General features: G+C 37.5%; 1 non-coding gene across 1 annotated transcript; it reads right to left on the reverse strand.

Annotated features, from left to right (window-relative positions):
* Window positions 1-11372: 11372 nt before the first annotated feature.
* Window positions 11373-11480, reverse strand: LOC127742143 (small nucleolar RNA R71). Its single transcript, XR_008003330.1, has one exon. It is a non-coding gene; the product is annotated as a small nucleolar RNA R71 (small nucleolar RNA).
* Window positions 11481-13078: the final 1598 nt, after the last annotated feature.

The following is a 13078-nucleotide window of genomic DNA, read 5'->3' on the forward strand; positions in this document are numbered from 1 at the left end:
ACGTGAAAGCTTCAAAGCTCAGCCCAAAAAAATACCAAGTGGTTCCTGGAAGTGGATTTCTACACTATCTACTCATTTTCTGTAAACCTAGGTTACTAGTTTAGTATAAATAGCACTTTTTGACTATTGTATTATATCTTTGGACCGCTTTTTGATCCTTTGATCTGGTCTTCTTTCCCTGTTTTCGAATTCTTATGCCATTTGGGAGGCTGGCCATTCAACCATGCCTAGACCTTTTGTTCTGATGTATTTTCAACGGTGGAGTTTCTACACCTCATAGATTAAGGTGAAGAGCTCTGCTGTTCCTCATGAATTAATGCAAGTACTATTGTTTTTCCTTCAATTCATGCCTACTTCTTCTCCGAGATATACTCTTGTACTTAATTCAGTTAAGTCAGACTGAAGGGGTGACCCGTGACAATCACCCACTATCTTTAGTACTCGCTTAGCCAAGATCCGCGTGCCTGACAATGACAAAGCGGTCTACATGATGTTCAACGTAGTCATTGGACGCCAGCCGGAGTATACTCTCTTGGGTCTCTAATCCACGGATTCGCATCGTCTCTCCTGACAATAGAGCATCTGACCCCGTGATTAGGATCTTCGTGGTATAGGCTAGAATCAATAGACATCATTCATGAGATCTGGAAAGTCTAAACCTTGTCTGTGGTATTCTTAGTAGGATCTGGGAAGGGATGACTGTGAGGAGCTTCAAACTCGTGAATGTTGGGCATAGTGATAGTGTGCAAAAGGATCAATGGATCTTATTCCGACACAAGTGAGAACCGACAGATGATTAGCCCTGCAGTAGCTGTGCCTGGTATTTTTCATCCGAGACTTGAAATCTGACAGTTGATTAGCCGTACAGAAGCCGTAGCCGGACCATTTTCACTGAGAGGATCATACAGCTTGCCATGGAAGGGAGCATGCATGATTGGATGAAGACAATAGGAAAGCAGAGGTTTAGGAGCAACAAAGCATCTCTAAACACTTATCTGAAATTCCCACCAATGAATTACATAAGTATCTCTATGTTATTTTCCGTCTTATCTATCTTTTAATTATCAATACCTCATAACCATTTGAATCCGCCAGACTGAGATTTACAAGATGACCATAGCTTGCTTCAAGCCGTCAATCTCTGTGGGATCGACCCTTACTCACGTAAGGTATTACTTGGACGACCCAGTGCACTTGCTGGTTAGTTGTGCGGAGTTGTGAAAGGTGTGATCACAATTTCGTGCACCATATATACATACTTGCATGCATATAGATAGTTGCATTTAATAAGTTGTCTCCCTTTGATCATTCTCCTTATTGGTTTAGCATGAGGACATCCTATTGTTTAAGTGTGGGGGAATTGATGAGTCCATATTTTCCGATATATTTTGGCTTGATTTGAATGGATTATAGCATACGAAGTCACACTTAAGCACCAAAATAGCATACTTTTGTGTTTGATCCCTAATTTGATCCTAAATGTGAAAACATGCGTTTTGATTCTAGAATGGAAACTTTTAATTCCACTTTTATGTCATTCGATGTCGTGATATGGTTTATGAGTGATTTTAGGCCTTGAAGGCAAGAATGGATGGCCAAAAGTGGAGGAAAGTATGTACAAGGGAGAAAACATGAAGAAAAAAAGGAAAAGCACACACAGCGAAGTGTATGTGCGCACAGCCTTGCGTGCATATGCACAGGCGAGAATTTCCATGTGTGCGTACGCACAAGTCAATTTTCAGCCGGGTGTGCGGACGCCCACATCTGTGCATTCGTACAGGTCCCTGCACGTGATTTCATTAATGAAACATGTGCTACGCAAATTTGGAGGCCTCTTGGCCCATTTTAGAAGGCTTGAAGGTTGAATTTGGATGCTATATGAAGGGGAATTCAACACATTTGAAGGCAATTAGGACATAGAGATAATTTTCCATAGTTTTTGATAGTATTAGGAGTAGAAGTAGGAGTTGTGTAGCATTGCTCTCTTAGGGTTTCATTTCCATTTCCATTGTATCATTTTGTAACAAGCTTTGATCTTTGATTTTGCCTCTTTAATTATAAGTACTCTCAATTTCCTCTTTAGTTAAAACACTTTTACTTCCATTTCCTTTGGTTCAAGTTACTTTGTTCATATTTCCAATTTTGTGTTTCTTGAAGTTTTGATTGATGAATTTTATGTTTCATGCTTCCTTTATGTTTGATTGCTTGTTTATATTTGGTTTTGTTGATAGTTGGTTATATTTTTATCATTTACCTTGTAATTTCTCATGTTTTACTTTTATGCATACAAGGTGTTTGTGAAAATGCCAACTTTAGATTTTGAGTAGATTTTCACACCTTGGCTTGTGGTTTGAGTTCCTAGGATACTAGAGTCATGATGTCTGACATTTAGTGGTAATTCTTGGGGAGTTAGTTGGCTCTTGTTTCCATTGACGCTAGCCTTTTATCAACTAGTTTGGTAAGTTGGTTAGGACTTATGGATTAAGGTCAATTATGCTTGCTTGACTTACTCCTCGATGGTTAGGGATGACTAGGCGAGATTGACTCGTGATAATTACCATAGTCGTGGTTATGGCAACGATAGGATTCCTTGGATCATCTTTCCCAATTCAAGGCTCTTTTTATAGCATTTTCACTAGTTTTGACCTTGCTTCCCTTTTACTTGCTTTAATGTCAATGTTGATCATCTCTTTGTTCTTTTATTTCTTAAGTTCTTTTAATCTTTCGTTTCTTACTTGAAAACCCCCTTTGCTTTAACAACCAAGGAAGTATCACTTCAATTACGTCCTAGGGAGAATGACTCGAGGTTTAATATTCTCGGTATATATTGTGTTTGAATTTAACAATTGATTGAGAGAGCTCATTGTTGGTTTGGACTAAGCTACCAATGAATTGATGCTTATATTTTGTTCGATTCCAAACCATACAAGAAACTCACTCTCAACATCATGGGGTCTTTAGCTTGATAGGTGCCATTAATTTATGAAGTTATTATTTGCAAATCACAGAACACCACCACTTTTTCTGCCTCCATTTCTTTAGCCAACTTTAAGCCAGCAAGTAGGACTTCATACTCTGCTTGATTGTTAGAAGCAGAGAACTCGAACCTGAATGATAGCTCTATCTGAGTTTCTTGAGCACTTTTTAGAATAACACCAGCTCTACTTCCAGCTTTATTTGATGACCCATCTATATACAGACTCCATACAGTTGGATTTCCTGGGCTTTCCGTGTATTCAGCGATAAAGTCAGCAAGGTACTGCAACTTAATGGTTGTCCGAGCTTCATACCTTAGGTCAAACTCAGACAGTTCTACCGCCCATTGTAGCATCCGACCTGTCAAGTCCGTCTTTTGTAAGATATATTTTATTGGTTAATTAGTGCGGACTTTAATGGTATAAGCCTGGAAGTAAGGTCAGAGCCTTTGCGATGTGAGGATAAGGGCGTAAGCAAACTTCTCTATCTTTTGATAGTTCAACTCTACCCCTTATAGGGATTTTCTGATGAAATAGATAGGTTGCTACCCCTTTTCATCTTCTTGGACCAAGGCTGAAGCTATAGCTCAACTTCCTACTGACAGATACAGCACGAGCTCTTCTTCTTTGATAAGTCAGGTGAATATGGGTGGTTGTCCCAAGAAAGCTTTGAAGTCCTGAAAGGCTTGTTCATATTTTGGGGTCCATTTGAATTGCTTCCCCTTTCTTAAGATTGGGTAAAAGGGAAGTCACTTAAGGGATGATCCAGCTAAGAATCTAGATAGAGCTGCCAAACTTCCATTTAGTTGTTGGACCTATTTGACACAAGTCAGGCTCTTCATGTTAAGTATAGCCTCGTATTTGTCTGGATTTGCTTCTATGCTTCTTTAGGTTAATACGAACCCTAGGAACTTCCCATTTTCTATTGCAAAGGTTCATTTTGAGAGATTTAACCTCATTTTATGCTTCCTTATAGTAGAAAATACCTTAGAGAGGTCAAACAAAAGTGTCGCGTCCTCTTTGGCTTTAACGAGCATGTCGTTTACATATACCTCCATGAATTTTTCTATGTGAGTGGAAAACACTTTATTCTTTAATCCAAAAGGCATTACTACGTAGCAATAATTAGCCTTTGGAGTTATGAATGAGGTCTTCTCTTGATCCAGCTTATACATTAGAATTTGATTACATCCCGAGTAGGCATCCAGAAAGGACCAGTATTTATAGCCTGATGCTGAGTTAACCAGAGCATCAATGTTGGGGAGTGGATAAGGGTCCTTAGAGCAGGCTTTATTGAGATCGACATAATCAACATACATTCTCCACTTTCCATTTTGTTTTCTCACCAACACAACATTAGCTAACCACAGTGGATATTTTACCTCCCTTATAAACTCTGCCTCCAGCAAGACTTGTACTTGTTCTTCTACGACATGTGTCTGTTCTGGTCTGAGCTTTCTGCATTTCTGCTAAACAGGTCTGGAGCTTGGATATATTGCAAGTTTACGAGACATCTGGTCAAGATTTATGCCAGGCATGTCAGAAGCTTTCCATGCGAAGAGATCGGAGTTTTCCCTTAACAAGTCCGTGAGCTGTTTCTTCAGTCTTCCTTCTAGGTTTGCCCCTATGCTTGTTGTCTTATCAGGATGGTTTCCAATTTGTACTTTTTCTATTTTGCCTTCAGGTTAGGGGCTCAATTCTTCACGAGTCCAGACCCCTCCTAACTCGATCATGTTGACCTCTTTACCCCCTAGATTGCCTTTCAAACTGAGGTTCTCATTGTAACATTTTCGTGCTAAATTTTGGCCTCTCTTTACAGTGGAGACCAATTCTATTATGGGGAACTTCATGTGGAAGTGAAGAGTAGAGACAACAACTGGAAGTCGGTTTAAGGTAGTCTGGTCTATTAAGGCATTGTAGGCTAAGTTTGCATCGACTACAATGTAGTCGATTCTTAGTGTCTTTGATCTGGTATCTTTTTCGAAAGTGGTGTACAATAAGATGTAACCAAGAGGTTGGACCCAGTCTGAAAAGGCTGTCGAGGTATGCCTTTAGATCCTTTTCTTCTAACTCGAGCTTGTCAAAAGCAGGTTTAAATAGAATATCATCCGAGCTACCTTTTTTCTATCAAAGTTCAGTGGAGGTTAGCGTTTGCCAGGATCATAGTTATCGCCACTGGGTCATCATATCCTTGTAATATTCCTTGAGCATCTTCTTTTGAGAATGAGATAGTGGATAGGTCGGTTAATTGACTATTTTTTGTGCGTGAAATTAGAACTCGCACAACTTAACTAGCAAGTGTACCGGGTCATCCAGGTAATACCTCAGGTGAGTGAGGGTTGATCCCATGAGGATTGTTAGACTGAGCAAGCAATAGTTATCCTGTTGGACTTAGTCAGGCAAATAGTAAAAGATGGTTGTTGTTGAAAACGTATAAAACAAGATAATAAAGAAAGCTATTAAAGGTTTGCTGTAAAAACAATATCAGAAAATAGTTAAGGTCTTGGAGATGTTTATCTTTCTGGATTAAAACTTCTTACTAACTATTTTAACAATGAATCATTCATTCTTTGGGAAACTGTAAGTGATTAAACCCTAATCTTTTAGTGATTTAATCTCCTCTGATCCTCATCAAATGCCACTCCCGTGGTCATTCAATTCGAATTGGAGGGTGAAGTGCAAAAAGCTAGCTTATACCACAAAGACCCTAATTACCCCAGATCCTGGCTGAATAGATGTTGCTTATCCCCATCATGTTGTGGATTAGCCGTCTAGGAGGTGTGTTCTCAAGCTATAGTTCAAGCGAGGTAACTCCCCTGAGAATGACAAAAACTCATGTAGAAAAGAGGTCATACTCCCGTTCCACCCAGTTTCATAAGATTAAGAACAAAAACACACCTTAGAATTGAATCAAACATATATTAAAATAGAAGAATAATAATCTTAATCCATAGAAATAAACAGTGCTCCTAACCTTAACCAGGAGGTATAGTTGCTCATAACTTACAGAAAAATAGGGCTCTGAAAAAGTGTGGAAGGAAGAAGATCCTAAATCTAAATGATCTTCTCCTTTAAATACTAACCTAATAATAAATGCTAAACCTAAAAAGATATTATTTTTAAATAAATATTACAAAAAGAAAAATAAAATAAGACTAAAAGGTGCTAAATCCACTTGGAGTCCCAGTAGAGTGTGATTCGGGCTGCTTTCTGGCATTCAGCGCCAGATTAGGCATTGAAAGCCCAAGGAAGGAAGTGCGCTTCTAGTCTTGTGCCCCCTTGCTGGTGTTGAATGCCAGGTTGGCATTCAACGCCCAGGGAGGGTGCTCTAGCATTTTCCTTTCTTTCTCCAGACTTTTCCAAACTACTTCGAATTTCACCTAAAGCCACAAAAATACAAGAAAAACTCAAAGTAGCATCCAAAGGGGATTTTTGCACTAAAATCAAGTAAAAGTAATTAAAATCTAACAAAAAAATATAAAAATGACTAGAAAAAGGGTATAAGATGTTTACACATCACAACACCAAACTTAAACTCTTGATTGTCTTCAAGCAACCAAAACAATATAGGACCAAGAAGAGAAAATGCACAAGACTTGATTTGTTAATTAAGCTTAGATCTAGTTACTGAATGGGACTTATGACACTCTATTTTTGAATAGCTTTGGCACCTCACTATCCCTTTAAGCTTAGAAATATTAATATCCTTTAAGATATTAATGATTCTCTTCTTTAGGCTCTAATTGATTATTGAACACAACTTTTATTTTCTTTGGTCCTTTGCACCTTTGAGCCTAGCCGTGACTCTAAATGTTTTGTTCTTAAGCTTAACTTGAAACATAAACACCACAAGTACTTAACTAGGGGAACTTTCGGGTTCAACTTTTTCTTTACTTTTATTCGCAGATAGTGATGCTTAGATCCTTAGGCATACTCTATAACAGCATTTGGTCATGACTTTAAGTGCTTAGTCTCAAGGGTTACTTCAAACCTTTACACCACAAGCATATTGTTAGGGAAAACCACTCTTTTGATCTTTTAGATTAATTTTGACGCTCCTAACCATTGATGCTCAAAGCCTTGGACCTTTTTTTATTTCTTTTTCTTATTTTCAATTCTTTTTGTTGTTTCTTTTGCTTCAAGAATCAATCTTTTTCTTATTTTAGAGAATCAATAATACTTCTCTAAATTCCTAGTCCTCAAGAACTAATATACTCAACTACAATACCAAATATGTAGAGTTAATTCATACATTCAGAAATAGAGATAAAGCCACCACATCAAAGCAACTAGAATAACTCATAATATAACTCAAGATCTTATGTATATTACCACTTTTTTTAATAGATTTTTCTTTTTAAGCTTGGTGCGGAATACATATGACATCTTGAAAAGAAAATTTCAAAAGTAAACTACTAAACTAGAAAGTAAAGAAATCCTAAGGGTGATTGATAAACCCCAATTTTATGGTTTATCTTGTGCTTATTTTTGGGAATTTTATCACCTTTTCTCATATTTATTCAATGAAATAGCATGGTTTTGCAATTCTCCCTTGATTTGTGCTTAAATGTGAAAACATGCTTTTTAGGCCTTCAAATAGCTAAATTTAACTCACTTTAATTCCATTCGATGCCTTGATATGTTTGTTGAGTGATTTCAGGTTCATAAGGCAAGTATTGGATGGAATAAGTGAGGAGAAAAGCATGCAACGTGGGAGAACTCATGAAGAAATGAAGGAACCGTAAAGTTTTTAAGCCTGACCTCTTCGCACTCAATCGACCATAACTTGAGTTACAGAGGTCCAAATGAGGCGGTTCCAGTTGCGTTAGAAAGCTAACATCCGTGGCCCACTAAAGTGAAATCGCCCCCAGCTATTTCTGAAGTTCTTTGGGCCCAACCCAAATCATTTCCAATGCTATTTCATGCAGAATTCAAGCTTGGGCAAGGGGGGATGATGAGAGGATAATTTATACGCTTTTTGGCATTATTTTTAGGTAATCTTTAGTAGAATCTAGCTACTTTTAGGGATGTTTTCATTAGTTTTTATGCTAAATTCATATTTCTAGACTTTACTATGAGTTTGTGTGTTTTTTTGTGATTTCAGGTAATTTCTGGCTGAAATTGAGGGAACTGAGCAAAACTCTGATAAGAAGGCTGACAAAGGATTGCTGATGCTGTTGGATTCTGACCTCCCTGCACTCGAAATGGATTTTCTGGAGCTACAAAACTCCAAATGGCGCACTCTTAATGGCTTTGGAAAGTAGACATTCATAGCTTTCCAGCAATATTTAATAGTTCATATTTTATTCGAGATTAAATGACGTAAACTGGCACTCAACACCAGTTCCATGCTTCATTCTGGAGTTAAACGCCAGAAACACGTCACGAACCAGAGTTGAACGCCAAAAACACGTTACAACTTGGCGTTCAACTTCTAAAGAAGCCTCTGTACGTGTAAAGCTCAAGGTCAGCCCAAGCACACACCAAGTGGGCCCCGAAAGTAGATTTCTGCATCAATTACTTACTTCTGTAAACCCTTGTAGCTAGTCTAGTATAAATAAGACATTTTACTATTGTATTAGTAGTCTTTGGATGATCCTGGATTGTATTTTTGATCCTGTGATCACATTTTGGGGGCTGGCCATTCGACCATGCCTGGACCTTCATCACTTATGTATTTTCAACGGTGGATTTTCTACACACCATAGATTAAGGGTGTGGAGCTCTGTTGTACCTCGAGTTTTAATGCAATTACTACTATTTTCTATTCAATTCAGTTTATTCCTGTTCTAAGATATTTGTTGCACTTCACCATGACGAATGTGATGATTCATGACACTCATCATCATTCTCACCTATGAATGCGTGACTGACAACCACCTCCATTCTACCTTAAACCGAGCGCATATCTCTTGGATTCCTTAATCAGAATCTTCGTGGTATAAGCTAGAATTGATGGCAGCATTCATGAGAATTCGGAAAGTCTAAACTTTGTCTGTGGTATTCCGAATAGGATTTAGGGATTGAATGAATGTTATGAGCTTCAAACTCGCGATTGTTGGGCGTGATGACAAACGTAAAAGAATTAATGGATTCTATTCCAACATGATCGAGAACCGACAGATGATTAGCCGTGCCATGATAGAGCATTTAGACCTTTTTCACGGAAAGGATGGGATGTAGCCATTGACAACGGTGATGCCCTACATACAGCTTGCCACGGAAAGGAGTAAAAAGGATTGGATGAAGGCAGTAGGAAAGTAGAGATTCAAAAGGAGCACAGCATCTTCATACGCCTATCTGAAATTCCCACTAATGATTTACATAAGTATTTCTATCTTTATTTTCTATTTATTTATTATTATTATTCAAAAACTCCATAATCATTTATTATCCGCCTAACTGAGATTTACAAGATGACCATAGCTTGCTTCATACCAATAATCTCCGTGGGATCGACCCTTACTCACGTAAGGTTTATTACTTGGACGACCCAGTGCACTTGCTGGTTGGTTGTGCGAAGTTGTGAAGTTATGTTTGGACCATGGTATCATGCACCAAGTTTTTGGCGCCATTACCAGGGAGAGAACGAACATGAATGCCATTATCAGAAATCACAATTTTGCCTACCAAGTTTTTGACGCCGATGCCAGGGATTGTTCGAGTTTGGACAACTGACGGTTCATCTTGTTGCTCAGATTAATTTTTTCTTTATTTTCGTTTTTATAAAGATTAATTTTCAAAAAATCCAAAAAAAATTTAGAAAATCATAAAATCAATAATATTTTGTGTTTCTTGTTTGAGTCTTAAGTCAATTTTTAAGTTTGGTGTCAATTGCATGTTTTAAAAATTTTTTGCATTTTTTGAAAATTCATACATGTGTTCTTCATGATCTTCAAGTTGTTCTTGACAAGTCTTCTTGTTTGATCTTGATATTTTCTTGTTTTATGTCTTTTGTTGTTTTTCATGTGCATTTTTGCATTCATAGTGTCTAAGCATTGAAAATATCTAAGTTTGGTGTCTTGCATGTTTTTCTTTTCTTGAAAATTTTTCAAAAATAAGTCTTGATGTTCATCTTGATCTTCAAAGTGTTCTTGGCGTTCATCTTGACATTCATAGTGTTCTTGCATGCATCATGTGTTTTGATTCATAATTTTCATGTTGTGAGTCATTTTTTATGTTTTTCTCTCTCATCATTAAAAATTCAAAAATAAAAAAATATCTTTTCCTTGTTTTACTCATAATTTTCGAAATTTTGGGTTGACTTAGTAAAAAATTTTTAAAATTAGTTATTTCTTGTTAGTCAAGTAATTAATTTTAAATTTTAAAATTTAATTCTTTTTCAACTATATCTTTTTAATCATATCTTTTCAAATAATATCTTATCAAAAAAAAATTTGATTTCAAAATATCTTTTCTAACTTCTTATCTTCTTAAAATTAATTTTCAAATCTTTTTCAACTAACTAATTGACTTTTTGTTTGTTTCTTATCTTTTTCAAAACCACCTAACTACTTTCCTTTCTCTAATTTTCGAAAATTTCTCCCTCCTTTTTTAAAATTTGTTTTAATTAATTAATTGTTTCAAATTTTAATTTTAATTTTATTTCTTCTCTTAATTTTCGAAAATCACTAACTCTTTTTCAAAATTTATTTTTGAATTTCTCCTTCTCTCATCCTTTTCTACTTATTTATTTATTTACTAACACTTCTCTTCATCTCAAGAATCTGAACCTATCTTCACCCTTGTGCTTGGATTCTTACCTTTACCTTCTTACATTCCCTTTTTCGTCTACTAACATAAAGGAGTCTCTGCAGTGTGGTAAAGAGGATCCCTATTATTATTTTCTGTTCCCTTATTTTTTATATGAGCAGGAGCAAGGACAAGAATATTCTTTTTGAAGCAGATCCTGAACCTGAAAGGACTTTGAAGATGAAATTAAGAGAAGCTAAATTACAACAATCCAGAGACAACCTTACAGAAATTTTCGAAAAGGAAGAGGAGATGGCAGCCGAAAATAATAATGTAAGGAGGATGCTTGGTGATTATACTACACCTACTTCCATGTTTGATGGAAGAAGCATCTCAATCCCTGCCATTGGAGCAAATAACTTTGAGCTAAAACCTCAACTAGTTGCTCTACTACAACAGAACTGCAAGTTCCATGGATTTCCATCAGAAGATCTCTACTAGTTTTTAACTGAGTTCTTGCAGATCTGTGAGACTGTTAAGACTAATGGAGTAGATCCTGAAGTCTACAGGCTCATGCTTTTCCCCTTTGCTGTAAGAGACAGAGCTAGAATATGGTTGGATTCACAACCTAAAGATAGCCTGGATTCATGGGATAAGCTGGTGGCGGCCTTCTTGGCTAAGTTCTTTCCTCCTCAAAAGCTAAGCAAGCTTAGAGTGGATGTTCAGACCTTCAAACAAAAAGATGGTGAATCCCTCTATGAAGCTTGGGAAAGATACAAGCAGATGACCAAAAGGTGTCCTTCTGACATGCTTTCTGAATGGACCATTTTGGATATATTCTATTATGGCCTATCTAAATTCTCTAAAATGTCACTGGACCATTCTGCAGGTGGATCCATTCACCTAAAGAAAACCCCTGTAGAAGCTCAATAACTCATTGACATAGTTGCAAATAACCAATTCATGTATACTTCTGAGAGAAATTCCATGAGTAATAGGATGCCTCAGAGGAAGGGAGTTCTTGAAATTGATGCCCTGAATGCCATACTGGCTCAGAACCAAATGTTGACTCAACAAGTCAACATGATTTCTCAAAGTCTGAATGGATGGCAAAATGCATCCAACAGTACTAAAGAGACATCTTCTGAAGAAGAAGCTGATGATCCTGAGAACCCTGCAATAGCAGAGGTAAATTACATGGGTGAACCTTATGGAAACATCTATAATTCATCATGGAGATATCACCCAAATTTCTCATGGAAGGATCAACAAAAGCCTCAACAAGGCTTTAATAATGGTGGAAGAAATAGGCTCAGCAATAGCAAGCCTTATCCATCATCTTCTCAGCAACAGACAGAGAATTCTGAGCAGAGCACTTCTAACTTAGCAAACTTAGTCTCTAATCTATCTAAGGCCACTTTAAGTTCATGAGTGAAACAAGGTCCTCCATCAGAAATTTGGAGGCACAAGTGGGCCAGCTGAGTAAGAAAGTCACTGAAACTCCTCCTAGTACTCTCCCAAGCAACACTGAAGAGAATCCAAAAAGAGAGTGCAAGGCCATTGACATAATCAACATGGTCGAACCTAGAGAGGAAGGAGAGGACGTGAATCCCAATGAGGAAGACCTCATGGGATGTCCCTCAAGCAAGAAGGAGTTCCCTATTGAGGACCTAAAGGAATTTGAGACTCATATAGAGACCATAGAGATTCCATTAAACCTCCTTCTACCATTCATGAGCTCTGAAGACTATTCTTCCTCTGAAGAGGATGAAAATGTAACTGGAGAGCAAGTTGCTCAATATCTAGGAGCCATCATGAAGTTGAATGCCAAATTGTTTGGTAATGAGACTTGGGAAGGTGAACCTCCCTTGCTCATTAATGAACTAGATACATGGATTCAGCAAACCTTACCTCAAAAGAGACAAGATCCTGGCAAATTCTTAATACCCTGTAGCATAGGCACCATGACCTTTGAAAAGGCTCTGTGTGACCTGGGGTCAAGCATAAATCTTGTGCCACTCTCTATAATGGAGAAGTTGGGGATCATTGAGGTACATCCTACCATATTCTCACTATAGATGGTAGACAAGTCAATAAGACAAGCTTATGGATTAGTAGAGGACGTGTTAGTGAAGGTTGAAGGCCTTTACATCCCTGCTGATTTCATAATCTTAGACACTAAGAAGGAGGAGGATGAATGCATCATCCTTGGAAGACCTTTCCTAGCCACAGCAGGAGCTGTGATTGATGTTGACAGAGGAGAATTAGTCCTTCAATTGAATGGGGACTACCTTATATTTAAAACTCAAGGGTGTTCCTCTACAACTATGGAGAGGAAGCATGAAAATCTTCTCTCAGTACAGAGTCAAATAGAGCCCCCACAATCAAACTCTAAGTTTGGTGTTGGGAGG

Source organism: Arachis duranensis, chromosome 9, assembly GCF_000817695.3.
Source record: "Arachis duranensis cultivar V14167 chromosome 9, aradu.V14167.gnm2.J7QH, whole genome shotgun sequence".
Classification (NCBI taxonomy): domain Eukaryota; kingdom Viridiplantae; phylum Streptophyta; class Magnoliopsida; order Fabales; family Fabaceae; genus Arachis; species Arachis duranensis.